Raw genomic sequence first — 20,854 nt, 5'->3', positions numbered from 1 at the left:
CCCTGGATACTGAACCCGGCCCTTGTTGCTGCCAACTCAGAGGGGCAGAAGGGTTACATAAACAAAGGAAGTATCTAGTTCTCCTTGTTGCAGAGAAACACTTACAAATTTCACCCCAGTGCAGTCTAAAGCTCTGAGACACCAAAAGGCAAATAAAATAATACTAATACTTACTATATTGTTCTTATTAAACCTCATGATTTTGGGGGGCTGGCCTGCTTAAGATTTTTAAAGCACCGTGCCAGTGAGAATTCAGACCATAAATCTCTGTTACCCAAGGGAATCCCCTAAATGAGTGTCATCGTTTGATCTAAACCAGCAGTGAACAGAAAGGGGAATGGACACCGAGGACAAGCTATGGGAACGCACAGAGCTGGGCTGTGGGCCCCAAGCAGGACATGAGCACAGTCCCCCCAGGCCCAACAACAGCAATTCCAGGCCGTAGGGCAGAACAGTCAATGGGCCCACACTGGTGCTCACATGCACAAGCTGCGGCCGTGTGGACTCCATGCGCCTGACATTGTGCCCAGCGAGCTGCCGGCTCCGCTGCTGGGCGCGCTCTTCCGGGATGGCCAGGGCTTCCACATGCCCACCCAGCTGCCTTCGCCACCACCGCTGATATCACCCCACGCACCATAGGTACTGAATTTTGGTTTTGCCGGTGGGTGCCCCCACTTCGCCCCACTCCACCTCTTCCTCCCCCGAGCGCCTCCTGCCCACTGCCAACTCCTTTCTGCCCCCTCCTGCATTAAGGGTGAGGTCTGTGTGTTTGGCTCAGTTTCCCCATCCCAGATGTTAAGACCCAAACCTGGGGCTCAGGTGTGCTGGGTTTGGTTCTCTGCTCTGCCACTGACTCCCTGCTTAGCGTTGGGAAAGTCACTTCACTTCTGCGTGCCCTGGATCCCACCTGCCAAATATGGCTAATGCTGACCCTGCCTCCTAAGCTGAATCCCTTCATGGCTCTGTGGCAAGAGGAGAAATGGAGATACCAAGGTGAGTAGATTTGGGCTGAATTTCTCCATAGCCTGAGAGTTAGAGCCAGCTCCGCACAGGGGGCACAGGAGAGAGAGGGACTCAGGCCAGCTCTGCACAGAGGGGGTTGGGGCTTCAGCCCCACGTCTTCTTGCCCCCCACCCCACGCTGCATGGTTCCTAATGGAGTCCAGGACTTCTCCTATCCACCCTGCCCAACCCCCCACCCAGCTACCACGGTCTGGGGCTGCTTCTCCCCACCCCTGGCCAGTGCAGCTCCTGCCAAGGTCCAGTGTTTCACCTTTCCCTAATGTGCCACTGCACCCATCCAGCACACGCGCCTAGAAGCCCTCGAGCCTGCTGGGGCGATTTCAAAGGGCCTGAGGCTCTCAACCACCGCCACTACTACCAGGCACTGACAGCAGCCACGACTGAAGGCCCCGGACGCCAGGTGGTGGGTTCCTGGTTGTGAGTTGCAAAGCAGAGACAGACACTCCTCCAGGTGCCCCAGCGCCAGGAATATTCAGGGCTGGGGGCTGTGCTCCACCAATATCTGGAGCTGGATTTCTCCCCAGGCCCTGCCTGGAGCGGGCACCAGCCCCTGACACCACCATAGGAGGCAGGTTTGTATAATTTTTGGTGGTGCCCAAAATGGTGATGCCTCCCCCCGCCACTCCCGCCCTGTAAGCCGATATATATATTTTATTAAATAGTGTAAACATGGACTGGAAGCCGTAAGCATTTAAATTTCTCTTTATTGCACAATGTCACTATCAGAAAAATCCATTGTTGATTATTAGTGGTCCTACAAATCAAGAATTTGTTGCTGGGGAAAAAATGAATCTATAACACATCGGCGCCACAAGCTTACGAGGGTCAATTAAAAGTGGAGAGTCAGAAGCAGCACTTGCCTGCTTCAATATACAGTATTATATTTTGTGGGAATGTTCTTAATGTTTTCTCTGAATACTGTGTGGGTGCCTCAGCTTCCCCTGCAAGGTGCCAACTGAAGGTGTTGAGGACAAAGAGATCAGGTGACCTCCTTGTCCGGAAGAGACACAAAGGGAGGGAGTGTCAGTTTGGAGCTGGCTGGGGAAATGGGGAGAGGACCAGCGAACCCTCCGCAGCTGCGGGAGGTCCAGCCGAGCCGCGCGACCAGCGGACCCTCCGCAGTCATGCCCGCGGGAGGTCCACTGCTCCCGGGGTTCCGGTGCACCTTCCGCGCATGACTGCTTGGGGCGGCCAAATTCGTAGAGCCGCCCCTGGGAGCACATGACTTATGAGGAGAGGCTGAGGGAACTGGGATTGTTTAGACTGCAGAAGAGAAGAATGAGGGTGGATTTGATAGCTGCTTTCAACTACCTGATAGGGGGTTACAAAGAGGATGGATCTAGACTGTTCTCAGTGGTAGCAGAGGACAGAACAAGGAGCGATGGTCTCAAGTTGCAGTGGGGGAAGTTTAGGTTGGATATTAGGAAAAACTTTTTCCCTAGGAGGGTGGTGAAGCACTGGAATGGGTTACCTAGGGAGGAGGTGGAATTTCCTTCCTCTGAGGTTTTTAAGATCAGGCTTGACAAAGCCCTGGCTGGGATGATTTAGTTGGGAATTGGTCCTGCTTTGAGCATGAGGTTGGACTAGATGACCTCCTGAGGCCCCTTCCAACCCTGATATTCCATGATACTCTAAACTGACCACCAAATTTAAGTTGCGTGTTTTTCCCCTCAGGTGAGGATTCTGAGGTGGGGCTGGGGATGAGGGGTTCACAGTGCAGGAGGGTGCTCAGGGCTGGGGCTCAGGGTTGGGGTGCTGGGGGCACAGGCTCTGGGATGGGGTAGGGCTGGGGATAAGGAACTTGGGTGCAGACAGGCTGCCCCAGGGCTAGGGCCAGAGAGGACTCCCCCCCACCCCCTCCCCCACTGGCAGCAGCAAGCTCCAGGGGATGGACCCCTCCTCTCCTCCTGCTAGTCACTGCACATGTTCCTAGGGCCCCTCTCAGGTCCAGAAAGCCCACTCACCTCCCCTATAGTGGGTACCAGGGGGGAGCGGGGATTGCCATCATGTGTGGCCTCCCCTGCTGCTGCCCCACACCATAGCCTCACGGGGGATGGGGCTGCCCCTTGCCCAGCGTGGTGCAGGAGTGGGGACTGCAGGGGGCAGGGTGGCTGGGTGGGGGGGGTAGGATGTCACAAAATTCACCCAAGCCCCAGCTGCTCAGGTCTAGGAAGCTCCCCTCCCCAGTGGTGTAGCCAGGTTCTAACATCAGGGGGAGCAAACACATAAAAAAAGGTGCCACCCGACATATCCAATTGCTAATCAGGTAGTAGGCTTTACAGTGGTATAACAAGAGATTCTACTATTACCATTATCCAGTCATCTTGCACGCTACTATTTTGAATTAGTGATAATTCAGAGCGAGAGAGAGAGAGAGAAGAAAGCTGAATTTAGAGAATAATTATTAACCAGATTCCTGGTTATCCACTAGCCACTTTGCTCCAGCCCATGGCACAAAGCACCATAAACCCAGTAGAATCTGGCCAAGGGACTATTCACCTCAAATTGGCATCTGCTACCCTCCCCCCACCCCTCTGCCCCCAGTCCCCAGCAGTGAGACTGAGGAGACACAACTGGCACCTTAAAGCACCTTTACCCCCCCCCCTTCCTTCACAAGCTGCACTAAGCACCGTTTCACAGCCCTGGGCGCAGCACTGGGGGCGGGGGAAGTGTGAGGGGGGCAATAACCCAAAGTCGCTCCTTTGCCTCCTGATCCTGCTGCTCCCTCAGCCCCCTCCGCTGAAGAGAGACCAGGAGAAAAAAACACCCCCCCTCCCCTTTTCCTTCCTTCTCCACGGGCACCAGCTGGGCTTCAGAGCCCCCTTCCCTGCCGCGTGGCAGCCTTGCTCTGCACGGGGCTGCTGCTCCTCAGTCCCCCGCTGCACTGGAGGGGGGGGGGGGCTGCGCTGCCGCCCCTCCCCCTCCCGGCAGAGCCCACCCCGGCTCCGAGAGCCGAGCTGTGGGCGGGCACCTCCTCCTCACCCCCGGGGAGCCCAGCAACCAGCCAACGCTGCCTGCAGACCCGGAGCCAGCGAGCACGGCTGGGGATGCAGGAGGTGGTGCCGAGCTAGCGGCCATGCGCAAAACCCGGCTCCAGGCTCATCACCAAAGCCCTTTTTATTAACATAAAGTTCCTGTTTCCCACACACTCGCGGTGCAGCAGGACCGGGGCTGTTTCTTTAAGAGAAGACTCGACCCTCCCCACGTGACAGGGTTTGCGGCAAGGCAAGTGACAGTGTTACTTTCACTTCCCCCAGGCGAACGCTGCGAGCCGAGCGCAGGTTTCTCAATTCGGCATAAAATCACATTTCTTGTAACACGGTTCTACGGAAAAGCCACGACAGAACTGAAGCTCTTTGATCGCCAGAATTAGCTGAGCAACATGCGTGAGAAACGGGACTAGTCAGTGACCATGTAACGGTCCCAGCCAAAGGGTGAAGTCTGGTCACACCCAGGAGATTTTACATTTCTCAGAAGACCCAACCAGGTGGGTGAATTTTGCTTCAAAAGGGCTGTTTGTAACGGCTAATGCCCGATTCTTATTGCGGGGACAGATTATTCAAAACACAAGGAGTAAATAATCCTGTGATCATTTGTTTTTCTCATTATGGAAACGTTACAGTACAACTACTGTCAAATACGTTGCAGTTTGTTTTCATAGCAATGTAACGTGAGACTTTTACAGAGTGTGGAATGAGTCATTTCTTTCTTTTGCTGAATTTTATTCAAGAACAGGGGGCCCAACACTGTTCTTGGGAAGATTTGTAACTCTCTATGTTTTGAATACAGGAAATTTACTGTACCAAACCCAGCTGCCATCAGTCTAATTTTCTCCCTGTGCTGACATTGCAGTTTTCTGCCTCTTGACTGGGGGGCGGGGTGAATCGTTTTGTTTTTGTAAAAAATAAAATTATGCTCAGAATCAATCGAAATAGAAACCTGCCTCATTTTCTCCTTCTGAACATAGTGAGAATTAAGAATGTGCCTAATGTTGATCCTGTGTTCAAGAGTGTCACTCAGTGGGGACTTCAGGGCATACTAAAAAGGGAAATTTATACATTGTATAACAGAGTATCTCCTCCTGTGTGAAAAGCCATTCAAGGGGCAATATCGTGAAGAAACCTATAGGAGTCCAGCTATTTGAAAACGGCAGTGTTGTTGGGAAATTCTGTGTTTGTTTTGTTTAAAAATTGTGCTTATTTTAAAAATTTTAATCATATATTATTGCACAAAATATTAGATTTTAGTTTTTCCTTTTTTCACCCATTTCTTCTTTTAGACAGGATAAGGGATGGGTGAATAAAATGTTTTTATTCCATTTGACTAGGGTTTCTCATTTTGAATCAATTTGAAATATTTTTTCATTTAGCATCATTTTGTTGGGAAAATATATATATTTTTGAAACAATTTGCTAATTTTTCAAATTTTAATCACATTATTGAACAAAAAAATAGATTTTATTTCTTTTTTTTCAGTTTTCATTTTTGCTTTCTTTTCTCCTTTGAGACAGGGTAAGAGATGGGTGAATGTTTTTATTCCATTTGAATAGGGTTTCTCATTTTGAATCAATTTGAATTTTTTTAATGTAGCATCATTTCATTGAAAACTTAGAAGCATTAAAATAATAGGAAAAAATCAGTTTATTAAAAAAAGTCTCAAAGCCATTTTTGTTTAAACATTTTTGACCAACTGCAGTGTTGGCATCTCTCATAATTTTTTGTGATTTTTATTTTGTCTCGCAGTATTCAGTAATTTTCTGAAAGCCCTAATGCTGTAGTTATGAGTTTGTGAGAATCTCAGATTTCATTTAAAGTAAAAATAAATTTCTAGCTTTTACGGTTGCAGGGGAAAGTTTCCGATTATGACCAGAGTGACCCGAGGACTCAGAAACCAAAGGGCAAAAAATAGGAACTCAAAATGTATTTTTTTAAATATTGATTTTAAGTCAATTACTTATCTTTTTTGACCCTATTGTGATTTTTTTTTTCAGTTATGTGTGTATGGGTCAGCGAGAGGGGAGGATTTTTTGGATTAATTTTCTTCATGAGTTGGGGATAGCTTTCCTTCCAATCCAGCTACAGGCAATGCCTCTCTTTTCTCAGGCCTGGGGAGGGGCTACCTCACACGATGCCACCTCCTCCTTCATAGTCTTTGGCCTGGAGCAGCTCCTCCCCAATGCCCAGGCCCTCTCAGAGGTCCAGAGAGGCCCGGGCAGTGATTTCCCTATTACCCCCCCCCCCCCGAATTTCCCCAACACCCACCCACCCCAGTTTTGTGAACTAGTTACATGCTAAACTTTGAACTTTGCGACTTTGTCCTCACCCACAACTATTTCACATTTGGGGACAATATATACCTTCAGGTCAGCAGCACTGCCATGGGTACACGCGTGGCCCATAGTATGCCAACATTTTTATGGCTGACTTAGAACAACGCTTCCTTAGCTGTCATCCCCTAATGCCCCTACTCTACACTGATGACATCTTCATCATCCGGACCCATGGAAAAGAAGCCCTTGAGGAACTCCACCATGATTTCAACAATTTCCATCCCACCATCAACCTCAGCCTAGACCAATCCACACAAGCGATCCATTTCATTGACGCTACTGTGCTGATAAGCGATGGTTACATAAACACCACCCTATACTGGAAACCTACTGACCACTACACTTACCTACATGCCTCCAGCTTCCATCCAGGACACACCACATGATCCATTGTCTACAGCCAAGCTCTAAGATACAACCACATTTGCTCCAGTCCCTCAGACAGAGACAAACACCTACAAGATCTCTATCTAGCATTCTTAAAACTACAATACCCACCTGCTGAAGTGAAAAAACAGCTTGACAGAGGCAGAAGAGTACCCAGAAGTCACCTACTACAAGATAGGCCCAACTTAGAAAATAACAGAATGCCACTAGCCGTTACCTTCAGCCCTCAGCTAAAACCTCTCCAGCGCATCATCAAAGATCTACAACCTATCCTGAAAGATGATCCCCTCACTCTCACAGATCTTGGGAGACAGACCTGTCCTTGCTTACAGACAGCCCCCCCAACCTGAAGCAAATACTCACCAGCAACCACACAACAAAAACACTAACCCAGGTGTAGTAAGTACAGGCCCAGATAAATGCCCAGTTGAGGCCTGAGGCCTGAACTAAAGTAATGGTCAAGACTTTGCTAACATAAAGCAAAGTTAAGCTGTGAGCCAGAGGCAGGCCCTGCTCACAGAAGCTGGCAAGAAAAGGGCTGATGCTGCATAAACATATATTCACCTAGCAGAGTTAAAGTATAAACATGGTACCAGAACACACTATACTGGAACATTCCACAGATAACAAGGAACAGGCCGACCCATCCCAATGACAAGGCCAAAAGGGTAATATGATGGATAGAGTTGTTTTGTTCAAACCAATATGTACAAGGTGAGAGGCGGCACCTTACTACGTAGAGGGGTTGTACCTTGCTACATAGAAGGGTTGCACCTCAATACGTCAGGAGTGATGTGTAACTTGTTTGTATCTGTGTATAAGAATGCATCCCTGGGGAGGTGCCTTTGTCCGGCCGAGGGGGCAGTGGAAAGTCCCGCCACTGACTGAGCCGAGTCCATTGACCGTGGGTGCATATTCGTAGTATGCCCTGAATTAGGCTAAGAAACCTACAGGGAACTATTATTGTGTCCAATACGGCAATAAACCTGGTCGACGTGCCTTCGTACCTTACTAGACTCTGTGGTCATTGGGGGTTCTCTTCGGGTCTGCTGTGTCAGCTATCTGCAGAGCTGGGGCAGCACACAGAGGGAACACATGCACGCAGCCGAGTGATATCAACAAGGAGAAAGCAGAGCACCACACCGGTAGCATCTGACAACACTTCTGACAACACTGGTGACCCCGACCGCTGATCTGGTGAGTAAGCAAGCTGTCCGCTGTAAGAATCGCAATCTAACATGGCAGAAAACCTCGAGTTAGGGAACCCCCTGATCCCCTCCCTTATGATCCCCACAGAGTCTGATAACTCTTGGACCCGCTGGATTGCCAGTAAGGGGGGTCCATATGAATTTGAAAAAGAGAGTGGGGAAACATGGACTGGCATATGTAGAGCCATGGTAGAAACCGAGGCTCTAAGAAATAGTAATAAAAGTAGAAAAGCAAGAATTTTGCAACTCATGTCTATGGCAGTGAAATGGCTTAGACAGCATGCTGGCATGCTGGCCAAACAAGTAACAGAAAAAACAGGAGAAGTAGAAAAGGCAACCCGGGCAGTCAAGCACTGGAAAGCCCAGGCTCTTTCAGTAGGGCAACAGGCAGTCCAGACTTGTAATATGCTCGAGCAAGTAAAGCAGGAAAATAAAAAATTGGAGACAGCTGTAGAAAAGCTGCATAAGCAAAAAGTGCCGTCCCCTAGTGTTCAAGGCACTTCAGGTGCTGTTACGGTGCCTAAAGAATGGGGACAGAAGTGGAAAACGGTGGCCCTAGTAAAAATAAAATATGAAACAGGGTCCACTGCATTGCAACCACCACCGTATGATAAAAGCCGGGTTCTAGTTAAACCTAGACGGGTGCCTGTCAGAACGGAACAAGTAAGTGCACAGAAGGAAAGAGTAGCAAACAATACTCTCATTAAATTGGTAAATCAAATGAAGGAAAAAATGGAACAGGTCACAGAGCACATTAGGAGACAGGAGCTGCGACTCGATCACAGGGGAGTGAATAAAAAAGAATTTCAAAGTAAAAAACTGAAATTAAGTGGGTTGACACCTAGAATTGATGCATTAACACATGGAGTTGCCCAAAAACAGTTAACTGCAGCAAAAAAAGGGCACTCCCACTATCCGTTTGGCATGCACACAAAAGCAACAGACACTGGGGGAACAAATTCAGGTTTTACAAGAGCAGGTAACTACCCCCACTCTCCTCTCAGAGCCAGGATAAAAACCAGGGGCGCAGTTCCCAACTGTGCAGGTTCCCAATTGCTTTGACCCACAGAACCACACTCCGCGCTCATATCTAAAAATAGAACCTTCCTTCTCAAATATTTTTACATACCAGTTAAGTTTTGTCCTTTATATGTTTTCCCAGTTTGCTAAACGTGCTGTTGCTGCCTGTACTTTCAAATACCCTGATAGAGTTAATCTCTCTTGGCTCAGGTCTCGCTACCTTCCTAGGTTGCTCTTCACCCCCCTTTCCCCCCGCCTCTGCTCACTTCAGCTCTCTCTTTGTTTTAAAAGTTAAATGTTATAGTTTTTACAGAAACCTCCAAAAGAAAAGGCAATTAAAAACATAAAACAAGAAACAAAAAGAAAACAAGGTAAAAACTTTAAATTCAGTAAATTAATTATTTTAACCCTTCAGGAATGCAATAGCTGGAATTCTTCCTAACTTTCTTGAAGATATGGTTGCCAAGCAACAGAAATGCACTCTCTCCTTCTAATCCTAACCACTAATTAATATTTGAAACATGGGCTTTTCTTATTTCCATATAGCAAAGTTTTAAAATAATGTTAAATATAAAGTAATGCAAAATTCCCTGTTACCAAATTAATACAATACATTTGGCAAATATTAATATATTTTTTAATCAAATTTATGCTACAAGTTTTAAATAAGGTAATAACTTTTTACTTTTTAATTTTTGGTTGTGTTATTTTGTATAGTTATGAATAGAATTCTGGCGCCATTTGTTTTTAATTGTATGTTTGTCCTGTATGTCATGTGTGTCTTCTGTGTCTATGTTGTGTGTCACGTGACTTTTTTTTATTATTATTTTTTATTTTGTTGCAACAAAAGTCAATTTTATACCCTTTTAAAAATATATATGAGATGTGGTACCACACTATTTTAAAATCATGGTTGGGGAGTAATAATAGTATTAGCACCAATTTTTGTACAAAGTTCAAAAAGGTTTCAGTTACAAATATATGTACATATATTTCTGCCTCAACAAATAATGCAATTGAACAAAAAAACTTCAGAAACAGACTTCCAAGAGAAACAGCAGAGCTAAAATTCATTTGCAAATTTTACACCATTAATTTGGGCTGGAATAGGGACTAGGAGTGGCCGGCTCATTACAGAAGCAGCTTTGCCTCTCCTGGAATTGACACTTCCTCATCTGTTATTGGGAATGGACCACACCCACCCTGATCGAATTGGCCCTGTCAGCACTGGTTCTCCACTTGTGAGGTAACTCCCCTCTCTCTTCATGTGCCAGTATAATAATGCCTGCATCTGTAACTTTCGCTCCATGCATCTGAAGAAGTGGATTTTTTTTAACCACAAAAGCTTATGCCCAAATAAATCTGTTAGTCTTAAGGTGCCACTGGACTCCTTGTTGTTTTTATAAAATTAGAATGGCAGATACTCTGTCAGACTTGGGGATTGGGTTAAGTGGGGAAGGGAAGCAGACTGGGTTCGGTCAGAGAGGGGATTGGGTTTGATAGGGAAGGGAAGCAGACTGGGTTCGGTCAGTTGGGGTTTGGGTTCAGCTGGGGAGGGCAAGGGGAGCAGACTGGTTTGGTAACTGGGAGGATCGGGTTTGGCTGGGGAGGGGAAGGGAAGCAGACCAGGTTTGGGTGTGGAGGGAGGGGGGAGAAGGCGCAATCTGGGTTTGGCCGGGGGGTGGTGGGCAGGGTAGGTTTCAAAGAGCCGCAAGGTGAAATGGGCGCTCTCCTCTCCAGTCCCTGGCATGAAGCAGCAGAGGGCCAAGTGCAATGGCAACAGGGCAATGGGAGCTGTCGCCTGCTTTGCCTTCACGAGTCCGTCCTGTGCCCGGGCTGGGGAGTTGAATTCTGGGCTCTCGCTCTGGCATAAGGGCGTGGGACAGGCAGGTCTGTGAGGCAGACAGTGCGCTGCCCTCAGCCAAAGTAGGGTTGGGAGGGTAGAAAGCTGGGGTGCAGGGAGGTGGGTTAAAGTGGCTTTTCCGCCCCCCACACGAGAGCCCACAGAGCTGCCAGCTGCAGTGTCCCTCCCTTCTCTCCCCAGGGAGCAGCAAAGCCTCTGCCTGGAAATCCTGCAGCCCACTCTCTGAGCACGCCATGCAAACCGCCCCAGCTAAACCGCATTGACAGCACAGCTCAGCCCCAGCAGGGGTCTTACACTTCCCATTGCAAGCTGCTGCAGTCTGCTTCTGGCTGCTGTGCAATCTACAAGAGAAAGGCGCTATTACTGTGTAAATGTACCTACCTGTATTGATTTACAAACAAAGGCCTTCGCTGGCTTTCTAAATGGCAGGAAAGAAATTCACTTGCCGTGTGGTTCTTATCATATATGTCCTCCCTCCCTCCAGTCTGCGATCTGCAGCCAGTGTCTTGTTTGGCAGCAGTGCCCCCAAATCTTGGCCCCCTAGGCGGCTGCCTAGTTTGCCTAGTGGTTGCACCGGCCCTGCAACCATGGAGCTTCCATGCTGTGAGGTGAAGGGACTTGAGGTTCATGTGCTGAAGCCAACTGTGATCTTGCATGAGAAGTTCTGGGAAAAGTGACCAGTGCCTCCATTGACATTGTCTAGGAGAGAGATGTACCAGTGCTAACAGGCCCAGGCTGGTGCTATCAATATGACCTGAGCTCATTTCCTCCGGATTTTGAGGAGTACCTTGTGAACTAGTGGTGTGGGCGGAAATGTGTACAGGAGGGAACCTCCCCAATGCAGAAAGAATGCGTCCATGGCAGAGCTGGGATGTGATTCTGGAAAGATCAGAACTGCTGGCACTTCCTATTGTTTCGCAAACCAAATAGGTCTATCTGGGGATATCTCCATCCCTGGAAAATTGAATTTGTGATGCCTGGGTGAAGGGACTACTCTTGGCGATGGAACAACCTGCTGAGGTGGTCAACCAGCTCATTCTGTACCCCAGGGAGGTATGAAGCTTGTAGGTGTATTGTAGGTGTATCCTTGGCACAGGGGAGAGGAGCGTTTACCTCAGTTTGTTGATATAGAACATTGCTGCTGTATTGTCCATCATAACTGATACACAATGACCCATTAGGTGTGCCCGGAAGGATGGGCATGATAGTTATACCGCTCTCAGCTCTCTGACATTGATGTGGAGAGACAGATCGGCCTGAGACCAGAGACCTTGAATCCTGAGGTCTCCCAGATGAGCCCCCCATCCCAAGTCTGGTGCATCCATCACAGGTGACAGAGACGGCTGTGGAGCAGTGACGGGGACCCCTGAGCAAACCCCCTGAAGGTGACCCACCACAGGAGAGAGTCGAAAACCGGGCAAGGCAGGATCACAATTCTGTCCAAGCTGTCCTGGGCTGGTCAATACACTGACTCCAGCTACAACTGAAGAGGTCTGAGCCTGAGCCTGGCACACTGCACCACATAAATACAGGCAGCCATGTGTCCCAGGAGCTTCAGACAATTTCTCACCGTGGTGGTGGGAAACTGTCTGAGGTCTCGAATGATATCGGTCAGGACCTGAAACCATACTGCTGGCAGGTATGCTCTGGCCTGGGTCAAGTCCAATACTGCCCCTATAAACTCTATCCTCTGGACAGGGGACAGAGTGGATTTTTGTCTTGTTTATAAGGAGCCCCAGGTTGTTGAAGGTGGCTCTGATGAATTTGACTTGAGCTTCCACTTGAGTCCTGGAGCGGCCTTTGATCAGCCACTCGTTGAGGTATCTGGTGTTTGCACAGGAATGCAGTGATGACTGCCATGCACTTGGTGAAAACCCGAGGTGCCACTGACATGCCAAACGGGAGGACTGCATATTGGTAGTGGGTGTTTTCCATTGTGAACCTGAGGACTTCCTGTGGGGTTGAATGATCGTGATATGAAAGTTCACGACCTTCAAGTCGAGGGCAGCACACCAGTCAGCTGGATCCAGTAAGGGGATGACGGAGGTCAAAGAGACTATGTGGAACTTGAGTTTTTTCAGGAACTTGCTGAGTTCTTGCAGGTCCAAGACGGGTGTGAGGTCGCCTTTGGCTTTTGGAATTAGGAAATGCCATGAATAAAAGCCATCATCCCTGTGCTCCTGAGGGACCTCCTCCACTGCCCCTAGAGATAGGACTGACTGCACCTCCTGGATAAGGAGTTGCTTGTGAGAAAGGTCCCTGAAGAGGGACAGGGAATGAGGGTGGAAGGGCAGGAAGGCACAGAACTGGATGGAGCATCCCCTCTCTACTGTGCAGCATACCCAACGGTCCGAGATGATATGGGACCATGCATGGTAGAAAGGGGATAGTTGGGACAAGAAGGTAAGGTGGGGTGGATCCAGACTGTGGTGTGAGACACGGTCCTCGACTGCCTTCACAAGGCCGGTTTGGCCCCCAAAGACGGCTTAGGGTGACCTGAGCCATGGCCAGAGGTTTGCTGCGCCTCCTCCTGCTGCTATGACTTTTCCTTCTGGAGCCATCCTGATGGCTCTGCTGACCGAACTGCTGCTGGGGCTGCAGGCAGAAGTGTCTCCTCTGAGCTGATGGAGTGTAGAGGCCCAGTGACCTGAGGGTGGCTCTAGAGTCTTTAAGGCTGTTTAGCCTTTTGTCAGTTTTCTCTGAGGAGAGTCTCACCCTTGAAGGGAAGGTCCTTAATGGTTTTCTTTACCTCCTAGGGGAGGACAGAAACTCCCGTAGCCATAATCCTCGTGGCCACCAGTGGCATAGCCAGGTTCTAACATCAGGGGGAGCGAACACACAAAAAAAGGTGCCCCGTGACATATCAAATTACTAATTACATACTTTTCATTATACATATTTATTTTGTACTTAAAATAAAAACACAAGAATGATGATATTTTACAAGTATGTGAGCCCACCTGACAAGTTTTATTGTCCTTGGGTCTGGCTTCCATCCCCTCTCCAACTGTTGCAGCTGTCTGGAGGTGCTGCCTTCCATGCCTTCCTCATTCACACCTCATTCATTCAACAGGACAATTGATTAAGAGGTGGGGGGAAATCTTAGTCTATTCTTAGCAAAGAGACATTTTTCTTCTAGCTTATTCTATCCTTAGGGCCTATAACATTATAACAAGGGCAGTGCAAAGTTTCTACATGAGGCTCTGATACAAAGTTTCCATGTACCAAGGATCATCAATACAAGGTTTCTACATGAGGCTTTGATACAAAATTTAATGAAAACAGAGGTCACACGTGGGTAGACCCACTACAAGGTTATATGAAGAGGCACAATGTAAAGTCATATGAAAATTATCAGAGATTTATCTACAGAAGCCCATCATTGGGGAATCATGGTGGGCGGGGGGGGGGGGGGGCGGCTGGCCCTGCTGCTCTCCTGTTCTACAGGAACCGAGGTGACTCTAGGTACCAGAGCCATCAATCCATCACCTCTCTCCAGTGCGCCATTCAGTCAAAAAACAAACAAAACAAAAAAACTTAAAAAAAAAAAAAAAGCCTCCCAAGTTCCAGTTACTGCAGCAAAATGTCTTCAAAAGATCAGACAAAGGTATTACCAGTGATACGCTCAGAATATCAACTAGAAACCCATTCGGGAAGGCAGTGAGCAATTCCAAGTGGCTGAAGGCTTAGTGCAGAGAGGCAAGAGAGATGCCTGAGAGCTCGAATTAGGTGTCTGGGTTTTATTGCTGGAGCCTACATTGTGCATAAAAGAACCTGTGGCGATGGGTGCTGGGTATCTGCATATCTGCGATGGGTGCCACCAACCCAGATATGCAGGGGGACTGCATGATATGTGAGAGGGATTCAGTGGGAACCAGCCCATCTTCTGTGCCGGCGTGGGGGAGGGAGTTGATCCTGGATGTATTTTTAATGAAAGGGTGGTAGGGGGAGTCAGATTCACTCATCTACGGGTGTAACCATTGGGTAGGCTGTGGGAGTGCAGTGCCCCCTAGTGGCTGGTTCCACTTACTCCCAAGTAGCCAATGAGGTAGTTCCTTTGGGGGTTAGTACTTGTGGGGCTACAGGTCCAGGGTACAATCTCTGCGGCGGTAGTGGTGGTGGTGGTGGTGGGGGTATTGTAAATATAGCATTTTTAAAGCAGCCAATTCTGCTGCTGCTAGAGAAAACTCAGCTGCAATCTTGGAAAGTGTGGGGTGCAGGATTTAGATTGTACATTTACCTTTTATTTTCTTTGGTAAAAATCTCTGACCTTTTATGCCTAGCACTTATAATCACTTATAATCAATCTTTCTGTAGATAATAAATCTATTTTATATTTTACCAAAAACGGTTTGTTTTGACAGACGTTCCTGGGAAATCTCAGCTCCGTTTACAAAAGCTGATGCGTGTCCTCTTCATATTGAAGGGGGGTGGACTGGGTAATAAACGTACAATGGTCAGGCTTCTGGCCAGGACAAGATTGTAGAACTCTGGGGAGTAAGCCTGGGACCTGGGATGAATCGGCTGGTTCCTTTCTCTGGCCTGGTCTACACTAGGAGGTTATGTTGAATTTAGCAGCATTAAATCGAATTAACCCTGCACCCGTCCACACAACGAAGCTATTTAGTTCGACCTAAAGGTCTCTTTAGTTTGATTTCTATACTCCTCTCTGACGAGGGGAGTAGTGCTAAATTCGACATGGCCATGTCGAATTAGGGTAGGTGTGGATGGAATTCGACGCTAATAGCTCTGGGAGCTATCCTACAGTGCACCACTCTGTTGACACTCTGGACAGCAGTCCGAGCTCGGATGCTCTGACAAGCCACACAGGAAAAGCCCTGCGAAAATTTGAATTCCTTTTCCTGTCTGGCCAGTTTGAATCTCATTTCCTGTTTGGACATCGTGGCGAGCTCAGCAGCACTGGCAACAATGCAGAGCTCTCCAGCAGAGGTGTCCATGCAATCTCAGAATAGAAAGAGGGCCCCAGCATGGCAAGACTTCCCCCCAGGAAGTCTTGGATCTGATCGCTGTGTGGGGCGATGAGTCTGTGCTTTCAGAGCTGCGCTCCAAAAAACGGAATGCAAAGATCTACGAGAAGATCTCCAAAGCCATGACAGACAGAGGATACAGCCAGGATAAACGCAGTGCCGCATGAAAATCAAGGACCTGAGACAAGGCTACCAGAAAATCCAAGCAGCAAACGGACGCTCCGGATCCCAGCCCCAGACATGCCGCTTCTACGAGGCACTGCATTCCATTCTAGGTGCGGCCACCACCACTACCCCACCACTGGCCGTGGACTCTGACGATGGGATAGTGTCAACGGACGGTTCCTCGGAGATGTTCGTGGATGGGGAAGATGAGGAAGGAGATGAGGAAGACGAGGCAGTCGACAGCGCTTACAACGCTGATTTCCCCGACAGCCAGGATCTCTTCATCACCCTCACAGAGATCCCCTACCAACCCTCCCCAGCCGTTATCCCGGAGCCTGAATTAGGGGAAGGATCAGTCGGTAAGTGCTTTAAACATGAAAACATTTATTTTTAACAGAACAGGAATATTAACTATATGAAAAGAAGGTCAATATGAACAGGGATAGAACAGAAATCCTCTTCGGAGATCTCCACGAAGGTCTCCTGGAGGTAATCGAAAAGCCTCCGCACGAGGTTCCTGGGGAGAGCGGCCTTATTGTGTCCTCCGTGGTAGCACACTTTTCCACACCAGGCTCTCCTCAGGTACTCGGGTATCATTGCCTCGCAGAGCATGGCAGCATAGGGCCCTGTTTTTTGCTGGCTTTCACGCAGCATGCGGTCTTTATCTGACTCACTGATCCTCAGCAGGGTGATGTCGCTCATGGTGACCTGCTTTGAATTAGGGGAATGTTAGTATTGGGACTGATTGCCTGTTCCTTTACATAACAATAACCGGCGGTTTACAGCCACGTGGTGGAGGCGGGAGAGGGGCAGCATACAGGGATCTTTCCCGGGGACAGCTGCGAGGGGGTGGAACAGGGGAAGAGTTCATGCCTTCCGGATTGCCGTCAGCAGGAACTTGCAAACGCTAGGAGCGTTGATTTGAGCTTGAAAGGAGGGTAAGTTTTAAGCAGCCAAGAGTCTATGGCTTACCATGTCTGCCTGCTCCACGAATTCTGCTGTCCTGCCCCGCTTGTCTGATCTCCAGTGCAAGACCCCAGGCAATGAATACGAAGGCCGAAAATTCGAACCTGTCCTGAGTGCGCATGAGATAGGTGCTGTGCATGGTCTTGTTCACAGAGACAGACTAGACTATGTTCATTGTTCGCAAAAATTTATCTTTGTAAGGAATTCACTCCCTTTTTCCCATCACACAGCTGCGACTGTCTCCCGACCTACCCTGGCACCCCCCTCACAGTTGCAGGCGCAGATTAGGCGGTGTCATAAACAGATAGTTAAGGGTTAAGGTCTCTTTTACCTGTAAAGGGTTAACAAGCAGTAACCTGATGAACACCTGAACAGAGGACTAATCAAGGGACAAGATAAGTTCAAATCTCTGTGGAGGGAAGTCTTTGTCTGTGTTCTTTGTTTGGATTTTTGTTCTCTTTTTGGATCTAAGAGAGACCAGACGTATTTCCAAGCTCTCCAAGTTTGCCTGAAGTATTTTCTACTATTCAGTATAGTGAGTATTAGAAAGGCAGATTAGTCTTATAATTAATTTCTGCATTTGCAATTGTGTGTTTGCTGGAGAAAATTCTTTTTCTGTTTGATGTTAGTTTGATTATTCTGAGAAAGGAGGGTGGGGGGAAGTCTCTCCAGTTTTATAAGTTAGACCCTGTAATTTTTTCCATCCTGGTGTTACAGAGATAGTGTACTTTCTTTTTTTTTCTTTTAATAAAATCCTTTTCTTTTTAGAACTTGATTGATTTCTTCCCTTGTTTGGATTTTCAGGGGAAGGGAAGGGGGATAGGGAATCCCTCTTTGTTTGATTCAAGGAATTTGAATCCAGGTATCTCTCCCAAGGACCAGGGGAAGGGAGGGGGAAGAAGGTGGTGCGGGGGAATGGTTTATTTCCCTTTGTGTTGAGATTCAAGGAGTTTGAATCTGTGTTTCCCAGGGAAAGTTTGGGGGAACCGGAAGTGTGCTAGACACTGGAACTTCTAGCTGGTGGCAGCTTTACCAGATCTAAACTAGGATTTAAGTTTAGAGGAGTCCATGCAGGTCCCCATCTTGTGAACGCTAAAGTTCAAAGTGGGGAATAAACCTATGACTTGGTAGGCAGTGGTGGGATGTTTTAAGAGCTATTGAGAGCTGTTTTCTCCTTCTACAGCAGGAAAGCAGGGGGAGATTTTTTTTAGAAACCAAAGCAAGAGATTTTTTTTCCTTTCTGGCTGCTTGGAAAAACAGCTAGGGAAGAGGTGTTAAGTTTTTCTAACAAGGCTTGTTAGGAAGGACCCCCCACTGAGAGAGCATTAGCAAATTGCTAGAAACAGGACAAACCAGTTTTTCTGGTTCTCTGTCAGGGAACAACCAGCAAAACACATTTGCAAATGAAAAGTTTTTTGTTTTCTTTTTATTCAGTCAAGAGTAGAAAGGTTAGGAACCTGTAATCCAAGCAACTGAACCAAGCAACAGAGTTAATTCACTGACTGCAGAGGGGTCTGGCCAGCACCAGAAAGCACACAGACATGAGTACCAGTGAAACAGTTGACAAACTCAAACTGGCTAGGCTGCAAGCAGCAGAAAAAGACAAAGAACATCAAAGACAGATGGAACTAATTAAAGCAGAAATGGCCAGGGAAGAAGCTGCCCACAAGAGAGAGATGGAGAAGCAAGAGGCTGAACCCAGGAGAAAAATGGAGATAAAAGACAAAGAGCTGGAATTAGAAAAGGCTAAGCAGAATGTTCCAGCCAATCCCAACCACCCTTCTCCAGGCACTGGTCCCCATCCCAGAAAATTTCCCACCTACACGGCAGGTGATGACACTAAGGCCTTATTGGAAAATTTTGAAAGGACCTGCCATGGGTACAGCATCCCTGAAGACCAGTACATGATAGAGCTGAGGCCACTGCTCAGTGGACCCTTAGCAGAGGTGGCAGCTGAAATGCCCAAGGAAAACATGAACAATTATAAACTGTTTCAAACAAAGGCCAGAATCAGGATGGGGCTAACACCTGAACATGCCCATCATCATCATCACGCCAAGGATCCCCAGGCCCAGATATCTCTCAAATACCCCCGGAGCGCAGGGAAGCCTTGAGAGTGGGCGGGAAGAAGGTACTGCGTGGAGAGACACCGGGGCACATGTGTCAGTTATCCACCAATCCTTAGTGGACCCGAAATTCATCAACCCAGAGGTCCAAATCAGAATTTCTCCATTCATATCAAAATCTGTAACCTTACCTACAGCTGAATTGCCTGTCCAGTACAAGGGCTGGTCAGGAAAGTGGACTTTTGCTGTCTATGACAATTATTCCATCCCCATGCTACTGGGGGAAGACTTGGCCAACCATGTGAAGCTGGCCAAAAGGGGGGGAGTGGTCACCCGCAGCCAGGCCAAACAAACTTCCACTCCCATCCCTGTTCCTGAGCTGTCCACCAGGGCCCCATCTGTGTTACCAGAGACCCAGGCAGAGGTGGTGGAACCGGATCCCATGCCAACAACTACAACAGCCATAGTACATCCAGTCCCAGAACCGGAACTGGAAGAGCAACTAGAGGCAGAACCAATGCCAGCACTGACGCCAGCGCTTGCAAACCCGTCTCCAACCCCATCGCCAGAGGGCGCCAGCGGGCCTGAACTGGCAGAAGCAGCAGACAACCCTACCCAAGAGGCTCAGCCAGAGCCTGAAATATCACCTAGTGCACCAGCGGAGAGCAGTTCACAGTCAACGGAAACAACCTCATCACCTACATCGCTTCCAGAGGAATTGGTGTCTCCAGCCTCAAGGGAACAGTTCCAGACTGAGCAGGAAGCCGATGACAGCCTTAAGAAAGCTTGGGCGGCGGCCCGGAGCAACCCACCGCCTCTCAGCTCTTCTAACCGATCCCAGTTTGTTGTAGAACAAGGACTTTTATATAAGGAGACTCTTTCTGGTGGACACCAGTAAGGCTGGCATCCTCAAAAACAGTTGGTAGTTCCAACTAAGTACCGGGAAAAGCTCTTAAGCTTGGCCCATGATCATCCCAGTGGTCATTCTGGGGTGAACAGAACCAAGGACAGGTTGGGGAAGTCCTTCCACTGGGAGGGGATGGGCAAGGACGTTGCCAATTATGTCCGGTCTTGTGAGGTATGCCAAAAGGTAGGAAAGCCCCAAGACCAGGTCAAGGCCCCTCTCCAGCCACTCTCCATAATTGAGGTCCCATTTCAGCGAGTAGCTGTGGATGTTATGGGTCCTTTCACAGAGAAGACCCCCAGAGGAAAACAATACATACTGACTTTTGTGGACTTTGCTACCAGATGGCCGGAAGCAGTAGCTCTAAGCAACACCAGGGCTAAAACTGTGTGCCAGGCCTTAACTGACATTTTTGCCAGGGTAGGTTGGCCCTCCGACATTCTTACAGATTCGGGAACAAATTTCCTGTCAGGGGCCATGAAAGACCTGTGGGAAGCTCATGGGGTGAATCACTTGGTTGCCACCCCGTACCACCACCAAACCAATGGCCAGGTGGAAAGGTTTAATGGAACTTTGGGGGCCATGATACGTAAATTCGTGAATGAACACTCCAATAATTGGGATCTAGTGTTGCAGCAGTTGCTGTTTGCCTACAGGGCTGTACCACATCCCAGTTTAGGGTTCTCACCATTCGAGCTTGTGTATGGCCATGAGGTTAAGGGGCCATTACAGTTGGTGAAGCAGCAATGGGAGGGGTTTACACCTTCTCCAGGAACTAACATTCTGGACTTTGTAAGCAACCTACAAAGTACCCTCCGACACTCTTTGGCCCTTGCTAAAGAAAACCTAAAGGATGCTCAAACTGAGCAAAAGGCCTGGTATGATAGACATACCAGAGAGCGTTCCTTCAAAGTAGGAGACCAGCTTATGGTCT

At 48.3% G+C, this 20,854-nt stretch overlaps 2 protein-coding genes across 2 annotated transcripts in view; one reads left to right on the top strand and one right to left on the bottom strand.

The window, feature by feature from the left end:
- Nucleotides 1–20,854, bottom strand: part of LOC123346647 (butyrophilin subfamily 3 member A2-like) — a 122,869-nt gene that overhangs the window by 29,376 nt on the left and 72,639 nt on the right. The window lies entirely within an intron of this gene.
- Nucleotides 4,253–20,854, top strand: part of LOC123344860 (butyrophilin subfamily 1 member A1-like) — a 37,597-nt gene continuing 20,995 nt past the window's right edge. The window contains exon 1 of the mRNA XM_044981356.1: nt 4,253–4,509. The gene's annotated coding sequence lies outside the window, so the exon portion shown is untranslated. The remainder of the gene's footprint in view (nt 4,510–20,854) is intronic.

Source organism: Mauremys mutica, chromosome 12 (genome assembly GCF_020497125.1).
Source record: "Mauremys mutica isolate MM-2020 ecotype Southern chromosome 12, ASM2049712v1, whole genome shotgun sequence".
In the NCBI taxonomy this organism is placed as follows: domain Eukaryota; kingdom Metazoa; phylum Chordata; order Testudines; family Geoemydidae; genus Mauremys; species Mauremys mutica.
Note: the sequence above shows the minus strand (reverse complement) of the source record. Positions and strands in the feature narration are given on the sequence as shown.